We start from the raw sequence: 19,156 nt of genomic DNA, 5'->3' as shown, positions 1-19,156 counted from the left end.
GAAGTCAGACAGAGAGCTTCGCTCAACATTCGCTCGACATTCAGCTCGAGCGAATTCAGACAGAGAGCTTCGCTCGACATTCGCTCGACATTCAGCTCGAGCGAATTCAGACAGAGAGCTTCGCTCAAGTATCGCTCGACATTCAGCTCGAGCAATATCCAAGTCAAAGAGCTTCGCTCGACACTCGCTCGACACCCAGCTCGAGCGAGTTCAGGCAGAGAGCTTCGCTCGACTCTCGCACAACTGTTGGCTTGAGCGAAATGCAGAATATCTACGTTCGCTCGACACTCGCTCGACGTTCGCTCGAGCCAATGTTCACAAAAGTGAATTCTCACTTTTCCTATAAATATCAAACGGCGCCTCTCACTTCCTAAGGACTTCAGAATTCATTTGGCTTTTGTTTTAGTGTTTTCTTGAGAGAGAAGTCTAGAGAGAGTTTGAGAGATAACTTCCTTGTGAAGTTTTGTTGTATTGATCTGTACTCCATCTCTGTTGATAGTAAAATCTTCGATACCGACCCCACCAGTGGACGTAGGCTCGTTTTGAGTCGAACCACTTAATTCTTGGTGTTCTTTCTGTGTGATTGTCATCAATTTCTTTCGTTTAGTTCCGCTACTATACTTCGTGTTAGTCTTAGCTACACTTATTCCCAACAGAGATGAACCTTAAAGGTGGAATTTCCTATTTTCATGTAGAACCCTTTTTTTTATAGGATTATTTTCACGTAGAACCCTTAACAGACCTTGCAAGTAGAATCGAAGAGGCTACAATTAGTTAAAATGCATCCAGTTTTCTAGTTTTTCCATCTTTGCTTCTCTCTTTTCTTTTAATGGAAGGAAACAGGCAGGGTTTTTTCATGAAAAGGGAGAGGGAGGAAGAAGAAGGTCAAAAAAATTGATAGAGAAACAGAGAGGGAATGAAATGATAAGAAGACAAGATGGAAATGTTAAAAAAAAAAAAAAATTTATGAAAAGGGGCGCCGGTTGCATGGGGTTACGTAAGGGGCGGTTGTAAGTAGAATTTCTCTTGTTTCACAGAGGATCATGTGGAAGTTGAAGGTAGCAGAGGATTGGTGAGCCTCAACAATTTCGTTGGACGACAACATTGGGAGCTGGACCCTGATGCTGGCACACCTGAAGAACGTGTTGAAGTTGAAAGGCTCCGCGAGGAGTTTAAGAAGAATCAGCTTCGGACGAAGCAAAGTCTGATCTTTTGATGAGGATGCAGGTTCCATATCTCTGTCTCTCATACATACATGCATACATATATATAATATTATATATATATATATTATATATTCATAACCTTCATGAATGTATTCAGCCAGCAAATTAATATATACTTTTCTCAGTCCAATGTGGATTACAAGATATCAACAAGATATCAACTCTGTCAACCGGGTTCCTAAGGTTCAGTTCTGATCATGATTATATATGGACATCTTGATGAATTTTACTTAGGCATGAGAACATAGCATAAAAAGAGAGAGATAGCTTAAAGTATGTAGTATTTATGTGTCTATATATAATATCTATACTATATATAATAAGTGTGGATAGCCATGAACAATGATTTTTGTCGTCCTCTGTGTTGCTGTCTGGTTTTTTGTGTGTTTTCTCCTTTTTGTCCCTCGATTTTAGCATTTTTGTCCGTTTAATTGGGGGTATTTTAGTCTTTGAAGGTATTTTGGTATTTTGTTTTTTTTCTTCCCGAGATATATGTCTCGGTTTTAACTTAGAACCCTCTCTCTTTCTCTCTCTGCCTTTATTCTTCAGTTTTAACTCTCTTTGCTTTTTTTCCCTTCCCGAAAGTGACGCTCTCTCTTCTCTCCCTTTCCCTGCATCTACGTCGTCTTCTCACTGCTTCTCTCTCTGATTTTTATCTCCGAAAGTGATGCTCTCTCTGGCTTCTCTCTCTAGTTTTTTTTTTTTTTTTTTTTTGCGATTTTTTTTCCTTTTCAGTGTTGTTGGTTTGGGGATTTTACAATGGTTTGTTGGTTTTTTTTTTGGAGTGCCGTTCATTTGGAGATTTTACATGGGTATGCATGTTGGGGTGTTGTTCGTTTGCGAAGAAACAAACTTTTCTCTTCACATTTGCAGGTTGTGGGTTTGAATGTTATGGGTTTTTTGTATTTTTTGATTTTTCGCAAAAAAATTAACTTTTTTCCTTAGATTTGCATGTTGCGGACTTGCATGTTGTGAGTTTTTGTGTTTTTTGTGAAAATATATATTTTTTCATGAGTTTGTTAGGTTTTTATTTTTGTTGTTTGCTGTTTATTTTTTCATGTTTTTCGTTTCATTGATGGTTTTTTTTTTTTTTTTGTCATTTTGTTATTTACATATTTTTTAAGAGATGCATTTTTTTGGTTGTTTGATTTTTTTTTCCTTCAGATTTGCTTGTCATGAGTTGTCTTGTGGGTTTACATAGTTGTTTGAACTCGGTTTTTTTGCTTCTGATTTCATTTTTTTTAAAAGATATAATGTTTTTTGGTTGTTTGAAGGTTTTTTTTTTCTTTTTTTGTGTATTTGCATGTTTGAGTTCTCTGTTTTGGGTTTTCTCTCTTTGTTATTTGTAACATTGGGTTTGTATTCGTTGAGTTTTATTTTTTTATTTTTATATAGATTTGCATGTTGTGAGTTATTTTTTTCTCTTATTTGATGGCTTGTCTTCGGTTTTTTTGGTTGTTTGATGTTTTTTTTTTTTTTTTTTTTTTTTTGTGGATTTGCATGTTTTGAGTTCTCTGTGTTTGAGTTTTCTCTCTTCACGTTTGTTATTTGCAGCGTTGAGTTTGTCTTTGTTGATATTTTCCCCTATAGATTTGCATGTTGTAAGTTATTTTCTATTCTTTGTTTTTGTTATTTAAATGTCTTTGAAAATATATATATATATATATATATATATATTATGTTTGATGGGGTTTTTTTTCCTGTAGATTTGCATGTTGTGCGTCGAAGTTTTTTTTAGTTGTGTATTTCGGTGGAAGTCTGTTTATGTTTAGTTATTTGCTTTCCTTTTGTATATTATTTGCTTGCATGTTGTGATTTTTCTGTTTTTTTCTGCACTGCATGTATGCTATTAATTTTCTACGCTACATGTAAATTTCTTGGGCTATTTAGTTTGAGGATTATGTTTGTAGATTTTTTTTCATTTTTGTATAAATCTTTAGTATTTTTTGTTATGATTTTATAACTGCATTTATAAAATTAATATACAGTATATAACTGATTTTAATAAATGGATTTCCTGTATATAACTGATTTTTATAATTGATTTTATAGCTTATTTTTGGATTTCTTGTATATAACTGATTTTATAATCTTTATTAAGCTGCAAGTCCAGTTTAATAAATGGATTTAGATTTATTCTCCTTGCATCTTGTGGTTTTTTGCAGCGTTGAGTTTATCTTTACACAAATATTTTCCTCTAAGACCCACATTTTCTTAGTTTCTTTTAATTTTAATTTTCAATGAGAATTTTTTGTAAGTATTGTTGGGTCATGAAACCTTGGATAGACAATGACATAGAGCATTTACTTTCACTTTTATCATTTGTGGATTTCTTGTATTTTTTGTCCAATCTGGTTTTAATATTATGTATTGTTTTTTTTTTCTTTTTTTCTTTCTTTGTGGTTAAGGACTGCAATTTTTTTTTTTTTTTGTTCTCATCTCGTGGTCGATGATGCGCACAAATGATATTTATTTGTTTGTAAAAGAAATACATGGGTTTTTTTTTTCTTTTGTTGTGTTGTGAAATATATGGTTTTGTTTCAAGCTTCAAAATTGATTTTCTTTTTTTAGGTGGTGATGTGGTAATGCATGATCATCAGAGATGTAATTTTTTCCCCCCTTGAGTTTAAGTGGGTGTGTTGGTGTGGCAGATCTGTTTTGTTTTTAAAGGCTGGTTTAAGTGAGTGCTTTGTTGCAGCTTCCTTGTTACAGTTAGTTCTTATGAGAGGTTTACATCTGAGACACGAGAATTTTTTTTTGTATTTTATTGCTCATTATTATTATATTGGTTACATGATATGGTTTTTTTTTCTATATTTTTTTTCGTATGTTTCAAGATTTGATATGTAATATATATATTGAACAAATGTAAAATATATATTTTGTTTATTTATTTATTATTAAATTGTTGTCTTTTTCATTTGATGTTATGATGACTAACTGGTTTTGGCCTTTATTTCAGGTTGGTATCCCCTTTTACAACCTTTTGGAATTTGTTTACATTATTTTATTATTTTTTATTGTGAATATATCCATTGTGTGACATTAACTTTTTGTTTTCTGTTTTCTGTTTTTGTTTTTTTTTTGTTTTTTTATATATATATATATATTTTTTTTGTAGAGGGTTTCTAACAATAGCATTCACATTGGAGTTTTATTTTAAGGTTTGCTTTTCTCAACTATTTCGTTGTAACATTTGATTATTAATTTATCTATATCTATACTATATATAATAACTGTGGATAGCTATGAATAGTGATTTTTGTCGTCCTCCGTGTTATTGTCCATTTTTTGTATCTTTTCTCCTTTTTGTCCTTCTGTTTTAACCTTTTTGTTTGTTTAACTGGGGGTATTTTGGTCTTTGAGGATGTTTTGGTCTTTTAGTTTAGGGTTTAGTTTTTCCTTTCATGCATTTTTTAAGTTCTACTTCATATATTTTTTTATTCAGCTGTTCATACTTTTTTTCCCCTCTTTGAATTTATGCACTTGATTGTTTAGTTCTTTGAAAGAATTTGGGTTGTGTGTTGTGGATTTGGATATTATGGGTTCATTTTTGGCGGATTTACAGAGGTTGGGAATAATGCAACAAAAAAAGCCAATGTTGGATGTTAACATATACTATAAATATATTTTTCTGTAGTAACTATAGAAAATATAATTGTTAACTATGGACTAGAAAAGACATATTCTATATTTTTATTTGTTAGTAAAGATAATTTTATAAATTGTAATTCTATTGTTGGTTTTTGTTTCTCTTTGAATTTATGTACTTGATTGGTTTAATTCTTTGAAGGAATTTCTTTTTAACTTTCATTCATTTTGATTCATTTTGGAGTGGTTTTTTTTTATATTTTTGTTCTTTTCCCGTGGTCAATGATGCGCTTTGTTTTTGCAAAAAATAGTGTATGGATCTTTCTTCGGCTTTGTGATGTTTGTGGACTGAATTTTTTGGGGGAAGTTTGGTTGTGGAAGAAATATATAGATTGTTTTCCTTTGATATGCCATGAAAGATTATTCCACTTGGTTTTGTTTCAAGCTTTAAAGCTGAGTTCTTTTTTTCACATTGTGTCCTACTTGAAAATTGAAATGATATTAGAAAGTGGCTTTGGACTTAGCGGACACAAATATTGTTTTTTGTTTTTGTTTTTTACTATTTTCTTGGCAGGCAACGATTAACAGGAAAATGCCTTTTTATGGATGTTTCTTTCTTTTATTGCATTTAAAAAAACTGTTGGCAAATATATTTAGAATAATTCAAGAAAACAATTCCCTTTATCATGCCGATATACTCAATTGTGGATAGCTTTAAAATAGAACATAAATAATGGTAGTTCAGTTGGGAATGTTTAGGCCAAACCAAGTGATAATGAAAAATAATATACCATATTACTGTAACTCCAATTGAAGAATATAAATAATTAAAATAATCTGGTATCTGTAGTTGGTTAAATCAATCAAGTTATACTTTGGATTAAAATCAAAGGCCAGTTATAGTGAATGTTTTGATACGCTTCACTTGTTACAGTCAGCTCTGATGACATTGTCATGTCTGAGACACGGAAACTTTTTTTGTATTTCATTGCTCATTATTATTATATTGGTAACATGATGTGTTTTTTTTTTTCATTTGTATATTTTTTGTTGCAGTGTTGCTTTTTTTTTACTATTATTATTCTGTGATTTTTTGCTGTCTTTCTTCTTGTAAACAATTTTTTTTTTATTCTGTGATTTTTTCAGATGTATTTTTTGTATATTTTGTGATAGATCAAACTTTTTTAAATTTCTTTTGTGGAGTTTGAGTTATGTGAAGTTAATTTTTTCAGGTACAATGCAATGTTGTATTTTTTCGTTTATGTAAGGATAGTTTGGTCTTTTTAGAGGGGCTATAGGTTTTGCTTTAACAGGAACCCATCGATATGACAGGGTAATCCTCACTTTGTTATTGTTTAGGACTTTGGTTATTGTTTAAGACTTAAATCAAACTACATTTTGTAAGCTTATATATCAAGCTTCTTTTGCATATATTATTTGTTTTCTTTCACATTTGATTTTTTTTTTTCCAATTAGATTATAACTTTTTATTGTTATATGATTTATAAACTTGTAAGAAAATATATATTTTTTTTTTATAATGCAATTCTGTTATTTTTATTTCTATCTATATATATTTCATATATATATATATATATAATAATCATATATATTTTGTCCCCATTGGGCAAACGTCCCTTGGACATTTCATCACTACTAGTATATATATATATATATATATATATATATATATATGTGTGTGTGTGTGTGTGTGTGTGTGTGTGTGTGTGTGAGTGTATATATGTATGTATATTTTTTGATTTATAGGATGTTTTCGGAAAGAAATTAAGGAGTAAAGTAGCAAAGAAATTGTGCTTTAAGGTTACTAAATTTGACATTGTTAATTAATGGGAATGATGGTTCCCATAAAAAAAAAAAATGCATGGAATTGGACAATTAAAAGTCTTAGTGCATTGAGTATTTTATTAGCTGGCCAATTATCAGCTAACCAAACTGATTATGATTCAATATTTTTGGGTATTTATCATGAATTAAGAATATATATATAATTGATCTTCAATATATTATTCAAGTCATCAGTTTTGATTAGTTGAAGATAGGGGTGTTCACCCGGGTATACCCAGACTGGAATCTGGGTTTCAAAGTCGGGCCGGAACCCGGACTGGGTTGGTCCAGGTCAGACCCTAGCCGGAACTCGGGTTGATCCGGGTTTTTGAGGCCCGGAAATCCAGGTTTCTAGTTGTACCCAGATTTTTTTTTTTCAAACTAAAAGCCTTTATTTTATTAAAAAAAATTTCTAAGTCAAGTTCATGAAACGTTATAAAAATACTAAATGCATGTAAAATAATAAAACAAATCCAATATTCATCTATACATAGATCACAATACAATCCACTACATATTACACTATTGGTATTTATAAATTACATAACCAAACACAAAATTACAAGAAATGAGTTACAAAATCAACAGCACAGTTTTTCCATCAGTGATTTAATCTCACACCAAATAACAATCCATTGTCAATTCCTGCAGCCAAGAGATCAAAAAGGTCATTAACTAGTTTGCATTTCATATTCAAATAGAATATTAAAAGAGATTACAAAAAATGAGTATAGAAATTGATGGTTTTATGGCCATGAGATCTAACACTGATTTAAAAGCTTCAATTGGGTTAATTATGATTTTCCTTCTAGAAGGACAAAAAATGGCACATACAAGTTTCAAGAATTTTGTGCACAAGCTGGACTAGATTTGAAAAAGCAGAAGGCAAAAATAGTAGGGTAACTGCACTGGGAACAAAACAAAAAGGAGAGTTTCACTAGGGGTGGGCAGCGGGGCCCCGTCCCCGCTGCCCCACCCCGCCCCGCATGGAGAGGGCCTAGCGAGGGCGGGGAACGGGATGACACCAGCGAGGCACCGCCCCGCCCCCCGCCCCCGCTTCCCATATATATATTTTTTTATTTATATATATTAATATATAAATAAATATATTGTATATAGATATATATAATTTATTAAAGACTTAAAATTATATTCAAGTCATTGGATTGTCTTGGCCTCCTAGGCCAACCTTTCTATAGGAGGCCAAGGCAATATAATAGTCATTCTAAACCAATGTAGAATTTAATAGTAAATCTCACATTGGTTAAGAATGACTATTGTATTGCATTGACCTCTTATAGAAAGGTTGGCTTAGGAGGTCAAATCAAACCAAAATCTGACTCTAATGAGTTTAAGGTTTTTTTATATTTATAAATTTTAATTTATTATTTAAATTATATTATAATTTGGGTTTAAAAAATATTTTTAGACCAAATTTTTTTTTTAAACACAATGGGGTGGCCTAAGCGGGGGCCGGGGCCGAGGAAAAACCCCCAACCCTCGCATGGTGCGGGGCAGGGTGCGAGGGAGGGTACCCCCGCCCCGCACCATGCGGGTATCACCCCTAAGTTTCACAATAAAAACGATATTTTTTAGAAAATGCAGGCATGGACTCGAATTAGCAGCGTACAGATAAGTAAAAAAATTAAACATAACCAAAACATCAATGATAAAGAAAAAAAAAATGAAAAAAACAGAGTTCTTTGACAAAAATTGTTGAACCCTTAAATCTACACATAACTCATAAGTGTCGTAAACAAAATGTGGCAACACAAAACATGTAATAAAACTTGAACACCTCTTTTTATTTTACTTGAACATGTAATAAAAAAAAGGAGTCTATAACAGTGTTGTACTTAGGCGATGCCTTTTATATCAATAAAACTTTACTTTTACTTATAAAAAAAAAAAAAGTCTATAACAGTTGTCCAAAGAAACAAAGTATTGAAGAAATAAGTTTTTCTTCCATTGTTCTCAAAAATTCTATCATTCTTTTTCCTCCAAATCACCAAACCGAGAGGCACAGTTCTAAAAGCTCCAAAACTAAATACTCTCTTCACTACCTTATTAATATGATCTACGCCATCTCCAAAAATCCAGACTTTAAGCTTAAAAGCAACTTATAATCAAGTAAGATGAGAGGGTCTAGAACAGTGCACACATTAGCCTCAGGAAACGTTTGCACTTTAACTAAACATCAGACTAACCTCCCTCTCTTTCCTTTCTATGCTTACCTTTTCAAAACTATTATATAGGACCCATATGCAGTCTGGGCACAGAGAATGAGAAGCAAGCACACAAAATCCATCTAAACAAACATTGAATGACACCAATATCTCTCGTGTGTAGGTATAATTTTCTCCAGAAATACCCAATCCACACCGAGAAATAAAAATAACAAGATACACATGTGCAAAGTGCAAGGATAAAAACTAACCGATTCAGTCATAGAGCAAGCAAAATAACACGCAATAATATGAGGACAGGAAATGGGGAATACCCTTTCCTTGCGTGCGGCTTTCTTTTGCTCCAACTCTTCGAGGGCGGTACCATTTTACTAGGTCTAGAAGGCTCGGATGGATGTCAATGAGAGATGGATTTGAGAGCTTGATGAGTATGAGTGTGTTGGTGGGCGAAGAGGTGTATTGTGACCTTGGGTTGGCTAGTTTGGCCGAGGAAGAGATGATTCTCAAAACTGAGCTTCCGCAAGCCATTTGTACTCGAATCAGCTACTCCTCTCCATCAAGTAACCATCGAGATCATCACAACGGCGGCTAGGGTTTCATAGCTTGGGTTGAAAGAGAGACAGAGAAGGGGGTTTCCGGGGTCACGGGCCAAAGTATTTTTTTTTTTTTCCTTTTAAACAAATCTGGTTATACCAGGTTATGAATACGGAACCCGGGTTTCATACCTGGATCCGGACCGGATATATCTGGTTTTTATAATACAGGTTCCGACATGGATGAACCTGTAACCGGAACCAGGATAATCGGGTTCCGGACTAGGCCGGGAAAAAATCCGGCCCGGATGAATAGTCCTATCTCTTGGTATGCTTTTTGAGTAGATGGATCATCTACTTCTTCATTTTATCCATCCGCCTCATGGATAACATCATATATATTTCTTAGAGAAAAATTTTATACTATTTGCCATTGATTTCCTAACTGTCGGGGGCTCTGAATAACATTGATCAAGGCCCAAGTCGACTAGTAGGTCAGGCATGACTCTCATTATGTCTGTTGTGCGATTTTTTTCACACCACCAATGACTCTTTTTTAAAACTTAAAACAAAAAAGAAAAGAAAAAACTATTCAGATCACCACAAATCTGGCATCCCATACTGTTACTAATCACGACAAATTGTATTTTTTTACAACCCAAATCTCGTAACAAAGTAACATTACTAATCACCTATTTTACTATCATTCTCTTACCATCCTATAATGTTATATTAATGATTAAAAATTATTTATTAATCATTTGATGTGACATCAAGTGATACTAAGAGAGATGATAAAAAAATGACGACAAATAATATAATTTTATGTTATAGCAAATCATGCTACTATCATGCCAGTACCACTATTTTTTTATGACACCAGCCACCAATTGTTTTTTCTAATTAATTAATTGTTTATTTAATATGCCACTAATCCTAAATCACGGGCTTGGGTCCTTAGGATGTTAGTACACCATTCATGTCTCGTGAATCAAAATTGGAAAAGTAATGTTATATTTCTATAAGAAAAATAGATTTTTGTGACCATTTGTTCAAGACAAAGAAACTATTTGTGATCAAAATATATTTATTTTAATTATAAATAGTCATTTCGTTAGAATTAACTAATAACAAATAAATAATTTTCTTGTAGTGTATATACAGTTGTATAATACGTAAGCATCGCGTGACCTTTTTGAAAAAGAGACAGAATATTCATTGCTTTCAAATTAAATTTTTTTTTATATATAAATCTCGTATTTATTTATTTTTTAAAAAAAAATTACACGACATTTACGCATTTTATCAATGTAAATATTTTTTCTCAAACTGAAATCGGAGTTGCGGATGCACGCAGCACTTTGAACTAAACCCACGTAGCAGAAATTATTGGGCAATTAAACAAATGAGAATCTGAGATCCATTTTTCACTTGGGCTGGAGTATGGGTACATCATGAATCTTTCAAAGGGCCCATTGGGGGTCCAAACAACTTCTTCTCACATGCCACTTCATAAAAACATGATCTGAAATATTATCACTCGAAGTCGAAGGAAGAAGTCTGAAATATTCTTCAATTAAGTGAGAGTTTGTGAAGGGGACATTTAATGCGAGTCAAGTCATCACCTCATTTTGGTTAGATATTGCGTGCAGGTACAATTTAGGAGGGTGACCATTCGTGTTCGCGAGTCATGTTAAGTCATGAATATTAGACTATATAAATCAATTTGAATCCAATCCGTTTAATTAACAGTTATATAATACAATCTATTTAACCGGTTTAGTAATAAATTATTATTGAATTAACTTGGATACGACTCATTTAACCCGTTTCATATAAATGGGTTAAGCCGACTTGTATATTTATTTTCTTATCTAATTAATATAATTTCATATCTAATACAATAATAACTATGTAAATAATTTACAATCCCGACTGTATTCATGATAAAATATTTTATTATCAACATCCAAACCAATAATATATAAGAAAAGTAATATTTTCATATAATAAAATTATATATTAACAAAAAAAAATTAATAGTTTGAGATATAATGTAGTCAAATACTAATATTCCCAATAATAAAAAAAAGACACATAAGACTAAATATTTATAATATTAAAAATAGAATTTATTTGTATTAATATACGAGTTGATTGTCGGTTTCGCAATTTAACCTATAATTGATCCGTTTATTAATCATATCTTATTGAGTCAACTCATTTAGATCCAAATCCATTTATATCAAATACAAACTCATTTATTTATATTTTGTGATTGATGAACATACTCTTTTCTAACTATATGTTTTGCTTGCCTCATTTTTGTTTATATTGTCCTTGTCACCCTCACATCGTTTTCTTTCCACTTTGCTCCCCAGCTTACTCATCTTGTCAAGTTTTCCGACTTTGGTGGGCTCAACTGAATTCTCAAAAAGATGATTGTTAGAGTTGCACGAAAATCTATTTTTACTTGTGTATCTTACATTTTTTTATAATACGTGCACGAAATTTATTTACCCTAAATTGGTATTTACTTTACTCAAATAATGTATTGGAACTCATTTTTCAACTTCAAGAATTTTGAGTTTCGATGGATAAAGTCCAAATTCAAATGAAATCCAAATCAAAAGATTGCAAAAGGTTGTAATATTTTGTTTCAAGGTTGGAATATAAGGAGATATTTTTTGTCATATTCATTGTCCAAATGGAAAGGGCATTATGGTAACTTGATCACCCCCAAATTTTCTATATACTTGAACAAGATACATGATTTGCATTAATATCTTTGATTAATGTTTCAAGCTAGCTAGCTAGTGATCTTGAAGTTATGGGTGAAAATTAGTAGGGGTACCATATTTTTCATCTTAATCATGATGAATCAGCTTGCATGTTGCTGGAACCAGGGGCGGATATATATGGTTTTTTAAAGATGTCCTAATATAAAGATATCCTCTATCTCTCTCTCTCTCTCTATCTCTCTCTCTCTCTCTCTCTCTCTCTATATATATATATATATTATGAACACGCATGATTAATATATAGTTCAGGAAAACTGCATGCATGGGGCTGGAAACAATTGCAAATTAAGAAGCTACTCTAATTTGAGTGCACGGGGAAATAGATTAATATGATGATCACGTGTTACAACTCTTGTGTATATATATATATATATATATATACAGCCTCCTTCTATACATACATGGTGATATCCCAGAGAATATAATACAGAGCATGACTTGATATTCCGAATGCATGCATACGTGATTATTTATATAATAAAAATGGCTTTTTCTTATAAGTATTCTTATTTTGCAAGCACGATGTGTACGTACGTGCATGCGTGAGCTGTTGATACATGTGTAAGCTAAAGAAGAAACACGGAAAGATCACGAAAATTAAAATTATGCAGAAAGGAAGATAGATGATCGATGGAGTGATCAGCCATTCAAACTCTTATCTGTCGCTATTTAGGGAACTGCATTCAATAGTACTGCATTATTTTAGAGATCAGACTTCTTTTGCAAGCATGATGTGTACGTGCATGATGCGTGAGCGTGCTAGCTGTTGATACAGAAAGTCGAAACCATTCTTCAATTTAGTCCTAATTATATATTATTTTCGTGAAGATGTGCTTATCACCATCGTGGGCTGAGGATAATTCTTACCTCTGTTTCGGTTTGTTATGCGAATTTAGGCATTAACAATTGACACCGTTTATGTGATCGATTTATTATCTACATTGAAAATTAGAGAAGGATGATTCCTTGACACACGAGTTCTTCTCCGGAAAACATTAGATAAGTTCCTCCACATTTCATTTATTGTTTTATTTCAAAGTACTATTAAAACAGATCAGATATATATATATATATATATATATATATATATATATATTTACATATGAAGGGATTCAAGAAAAGGGTGGCATGCACTGTGAACGTGCACCAAGCACTCAGTACGTCTGCGATGTATGCCATGCACAGGCACGTAACGTGCATGGTCTCATGCACCAGCTTGCGAAAGACACGACACGGCCCCTCACTGTGCATGGCAGGCTTTTTGCCCACCACCTCTGTGTGTGGCTTGACAAAGCCCAGCCACTAGGCCGAGCACCAAAACAGAGCCAACGGGGGTTTCCCTGCTGGTATCTTGCCGCCAAGAACCCAGGAGCATGCGGGAAACCACCCATCACCCGCCAAGAAACTCTCAAGACCACTCGTGGCCACATCTGAGCCTGCTAGTGTTTTCTATCACATGAGAGGTGCTTCCCGCCCGGTGGCTCGACCGGATTCGACAAACAAAGGCATGCATTACTACACACTGTGGACAACACCACTCGTCAGCAACTCGCTAGCGAGCGAGCCAGTCAGCAACCGCCACACGGCTCACAGGTGGCTTCTGTCACTAGCACAGTGGCCCTCTTCCCCATAACTCCGCCCACAACGTCACCCCACAAGCTGTTGTCAACTGCACCATGTACGCTACTGAAAGTTAGAAGCCAAGTTTCTGTGTGCCAGCCGAACCGTTGCCAGCCACCACCTAAGACGCCGACTTCTTCTATTGTCGGCATGGTGGTTCCAACCACAACGACATTCCTCAGCATTCCTCCTCGCTGCAGTAGTGCACCGTGTACGTTGTACACGTTGCCGAGCACCTTGAGAGAACCAGCTTGACCAAACCCAACTCGCCGACTTATTCTATCGTCGACATGCCGACGATCCTGGTGGTCCCCAACCACGGTACTAGCCATTGAAGTTTCTTGCCCCCAGTACTCGCCCACAAAATGTTCCTTGCCATTCCCTCGTTGCCAAGCACGGTTCTATACGAGCTCTTGTGACGATCTAGAGCTGATGAGGTCAACGACAATCATCACCTAGCTCGTCGGCTTTTTCTATCGCCGGCGTGATGGTTCTTGACCACGGTGAGGTTACTCGCCAGCGTACAGATGTGTTAACCGCTAAAGAAGCTCTTTGCCAACACTAGGATACTTTACACATCCTAGATGCTTCATCGTCCACATAAACAACCTCAAGCAACCCATGATAGCGGTCAATCAAGGGGAGGTGAGCAAAAACACACGAACAGACAATGCAACTGAATGTGGCTAGCAAAGGTGGCGAGCAAACAACCTTGGTGAGAAAGAGTTCAGATGCAAGATTTATTATTTGATGGAGCATGGTGAGCAACAAACGGGTGGACAACCATTCCATGATAGGGAACTAGTTGTGGCGAGCAAAGATGGAGAGCAACCAATCTTGCATGAAAAAAGAGTGCAAAAAAATAATATTCAATGTGATGTTACGCCCCGACTCTTACGTATGGAAACTTGGGAATCGTGACATCGGGATGATGACAACACAGGTCACGCATCCCAACGAAAAGTGCTCAAGTGTATACAAAATGTAAAAAGTGCACAACAAAAGTCGCAGCGGTTAAATAAAAGCTAGCCAACTAAGTACCAGAAATTTAAATACATATATTCAAAATAAATTGCCTTTAAAAAAGTTATACTTTGGATTAAAATCAAAGGCCAAACCAAGTGAAAATGAAAAATAATACATCATATTACTGTAATTCCAATTGAAGAATATAAATAATTAAAATAATATGGAATATATAGTTGGTTAAACCAATCAAGTTATACTTTGGATTAAAATCAAGGGCCAGTTATAGTAAATGTTTTGATACGCCTCACTTGTTACAGTCAGCTCTTATGACATTGTCATGTCTGAGACATAAAAAATTTTTATATTTCATTGCTCATTATTATTATATTGGTTACATGATGTGTTTTTTTTTTTTTTGTATATTTTTTGTTGCAGTGTTGCTTTTTTTTTTTTTTTTTTTTTTTTTTTTTTTTTTTATTCTGTGATTTTTTCAGATGTATTTTTTGTATATTTTATAGGTATAGGTCAAATTTTTCTAAATTTATTTTGTGAAGTTTGAGTTGTGTGAAGTTAATTTTTTCAAGTACAATGCAGTGTTGTATTTTTCCATTTATGTAGGAATAGTTTGGTCTTTTTAGAGGAGTTGTAGGTTTTGCTTTAATGAGACCCCATCGATATGACAGGATAATTCCCACTTTGGTTATTGTTTAGGACTTTGGTTATTGTTTAAGACTTAAATCAAACTACATTTTGTAAGCTTATATATCAAGCTTCTTTTACATATATTATTTGTTTTCTTTCACATGTGAATTTTTTTTTTTCAATTAGGTTATAACTTTTTATTGTTATATGATTTATAAATTTGTAAGAATATATAATTTTTTTTATAATGCAATTATGTTATTTTTATTTCTATCTATATATATTTCATATATATATATATATATATATATATATATATATAATAACCATATATATTTTATCCCCAGTGGGCAAACGTCCCTTGGACGTTTCATCACTACTAGTGTGTGTGTATATATATATTTATATATGTATATATATATATATATATGTATGTATGTATTTTGATTTATAGAATGTTTTCACAAGGAAATTGAGTAGAGTAGCAAAGAAATTGTGTTTTAAGGTTACTAAATTTGACATTGTTTATTTATGGGAATGATGGTTCGCATAAAAAAAAATAATAATAATTAAGCATGGAATTGGACAATTAAAAGTCTTAGTGCATTGAGTATTTTATTAGCTGGTCAATTATCAGCTAACCAAACTGATTATGATTCAATATTTTTGGATATCTATCATGAATTAAGAATATATATATATATATATGATCTTCAATATATTATTCAAGTCGTCAGTTTTGATTAGTTGAAGATGCAACGAATTATTTATTAATTCTCTTACTATCCCATACTGTTATATTAAATGATTAAAAATTATTTATTAATTATTTAATGTGACATCAAGTGATACTAAGAGAGATGATAAAAAAATGACGATAAATAATATAATTTTATGTTATTGCAAATCATGCTACTACCATGCCAGTACCACTATTTTTTTATGACACCAGCCACCAATTGTCTTTCTAATTAATTGATTATTTATTTAATATATATGCCACTAATCCTAAACACGGGCTTGGGTCCTTAGGATGTTAGTACACCATTCATGTCTCGTGAATCAAAATTGAAAAAATAATCTTATATACAGTCATAAAATATACAAGCTAGCATCGCGTGATCTATTTGAAAAAGAGAAGAAATATTTATTGTTAAAAAATTATTTTTTTTTTATGTAAATCTCATATTTACTTACTTTTTAAAATAAATTACATCTTATTTATGCATTCCATCACTGCAGATATTTTTTCTCAATCCGAAATCGTAGTTGCGGATGCACGCAGCACTTTGAACTAAACCCACATAACAGAAATTATTGCGCAATTAAACAAATGAGAATCTGAGATCCATTTTCCACTTGGGCTGGAGTATGCGTACATCATGGATCTTTCAAAGGGCCCATTGGGGGTCCAAACAACTTCTTCTCACATGCCACTTCATAAAAACATGATCTTAATCGGTCACTCGAAGTCGAAGGAAGAAATCAGAAATCTTGACAATTAAGTGAGTTTGTGTGCAGGTACATTTAATGCGAGTCAAGTCATCACCTCATTTTGTTAGTGATTCAGTTTTTTCCCACTGGATGGAGACTCCCCAAGTTTTGCGTGGCCTCATTCGCATGGACTATTATGAGATGCCTTCGCTTCATATTATGTAGTTTTGTTTTGACTTATTCTTGTGGTTTTGTTTGTTTCTTGTTTTTATTTCTTCTGGTTTGATTTTCTTTAGGCATGCTGGGTTGAGTTTGTATCCCATATGTTTGATTTGTAACCACAATTTTTCTTCTCCACAAGTGAGGGTTATTAATAAAATTAGAGATGGGCCACTATTGGACAGGTGACCCTACCTCTTTAAAAAAAAAAAATGGTCATCACCTCATTTTGGTTAGATATTGCGTGCAGGTACAATTTAGGGGTGGTCATTCGTGTTCGCAAGTCATGTCAAGTCATGAATATTAGACTATATAAATCAATTTGAATCCAATCCGTTTAATTAACATTTATATGACACAATCTATTTAACCGGTTTAGTAATAAATTATTATTGAATTAACTTGGATACGACTCATTTAACCCGCTTCATATAAATGGGTTAAGCCGACTTGTATATTTATTTTCTTATCTAATTAATATAATTTTATATATAATACAATAATAACTATGTAAATAATTTACAATCACGACTGTATTCATGATAAAATATTTTATTATCAACATCCAAACCAATAATATATAAGAAAAGTAATATTTTCATAAAATAAAATTATACGAGTTGATTGTCGGTTTCGCGATTTAACCTATAATTGATCCGTTTATTAATCATATCTTATTAAGTCAGCTCATTTAGATCCTAATCCATTTATATCAAATACAAACTCATTTATTTATATTTTGTGATTGATGAACATACTCTTTTCTAACTATATGTTTTGCTTGCCTCATTTTTGTTTATATTGTCCTTGTCACCCTCACATCGTTTTCTTTCCACTTTGCTCCCCAGCTTACTCATCTTGTCAAGTTTTCCGACTTTGGTGGGCTCAACTGAATTCTCAAAAAGATGATTGTTAGAGTTGCACGAAAATCTATTTTTACTTGTGTATCTTACATTTTTTTATAATACGTGCACGAAATTTATTTACCCTAAATTGGTATTTACTTTACTCAAATAATGTATTGGAACTCATTTTTCAACTTCAAGAATTTTGAGTTTCGATGGATAAAGTCCAAATTCAAATGAAATCCAAATCAAAAGATTGCAAAAGGTTGTAATATTTTGTTTCAAGGTTGGAATATAAGGAGATATTTTTGGTCATATTCATTGTCCAAATGGAAAGGGCATTATAGTAACTTGATCACCCCCAAGTTTTCTATATACTTGCTAGTTAGCTTCTACATACATATATAATCTTTTACTTGAACAAGGTAAATGATTTGCATTAATATCTTTGATTAATGTTTCAAGCTAGCTAGCTAGTGATCTTGAAGTTATGGGTGAAAATTAGTAGGGGTACCATATTTTTCATCTTAATCATGATGAATCAGCTTGCATGTTGCTGGAACCAGGGGCGGATATATATGGTTTTCTAAAGATGTCCTAATATAAAGATATCCTCTCTCTCTCTCTCTCTCTCTCTCTCTCTCTCTATATATATATATATATATTATGAACACGCATGAATATATAGTATATAGTTCAGGAAAACTGCATGCATGGGGCTGGAAACAATTGCAAATTAAGAAGCTACTCTAATTTGAGTGCACGGGGAAATAGATTAATATGATGATCACGTGTTACAACTCTTGTGTATATATATATATATATATATATATATACAGCCTCCTTCTATACATACATGGTGATATCCCAGAGAATATAATAGAGCATGTCTTGATATTCCGAATGCATGCATACGTGATTATTTATATAATAAAAATCTTTTTCTTATATGTATTCTTATTTTGCAAGCATGATGTGTACGTACGTGCATGCGTGAGCTGTTGATACATGTGTAAGCTAAAGAAGAAACACGAAAAGATCACGAAAATTAAAATTATGCAGAAAGGAAGATAGATGATCGATGAAGTACGTGATCAGCCATTCAAACTCCTATCTGTCGCTATTTAGGGAACTGCATTCAATAGTACTGCATTATTTTAGAGATCAGACTTCTTTTGCAAGCATGATGTGTACGTGCATGATGCGTGAGCGTGCTAGCTGTTGATACAGAAAGTCGAAACCATT

The 19,156-nt window shown here is 32.9% G+C and overlaps 1 protein-coding gene across 1 annotated transcript in view; it reads left to right on the top strand.

Annotated features, from left to right (window-relative positions):
• The window catches only part of LOC121242723 (lupeol synthase-like), a 59,185-nt gene that overhangs the window by 32,707 nt on the left and 7,322 nt on the right, over positions 1-19,156 (top strand). The window lies entirely within an intron of this gene.

Source organism: Juglans microcarpa x Juglans regia, chromosome 8D (genome assembly GCF_004785595.1).
Source record: "Juglans microcarpa x Juglans regia isolate MS1-56 chromosome 8D, Jm3101_v1.0, whole genome shotgun sequence".
In the NCBI taxonomy this organism is placed as follows: domain Eukaryota; kingdom Viridiplantae; phylum Streptophyta; class Magnoliopsida; order Fagales; family Juglandaceae; genus Juglans; species Juglans microcarpa x Juglans regia.
This window is presented reverse-complemented; position numbering and strand designations above follow the sequence as displayed.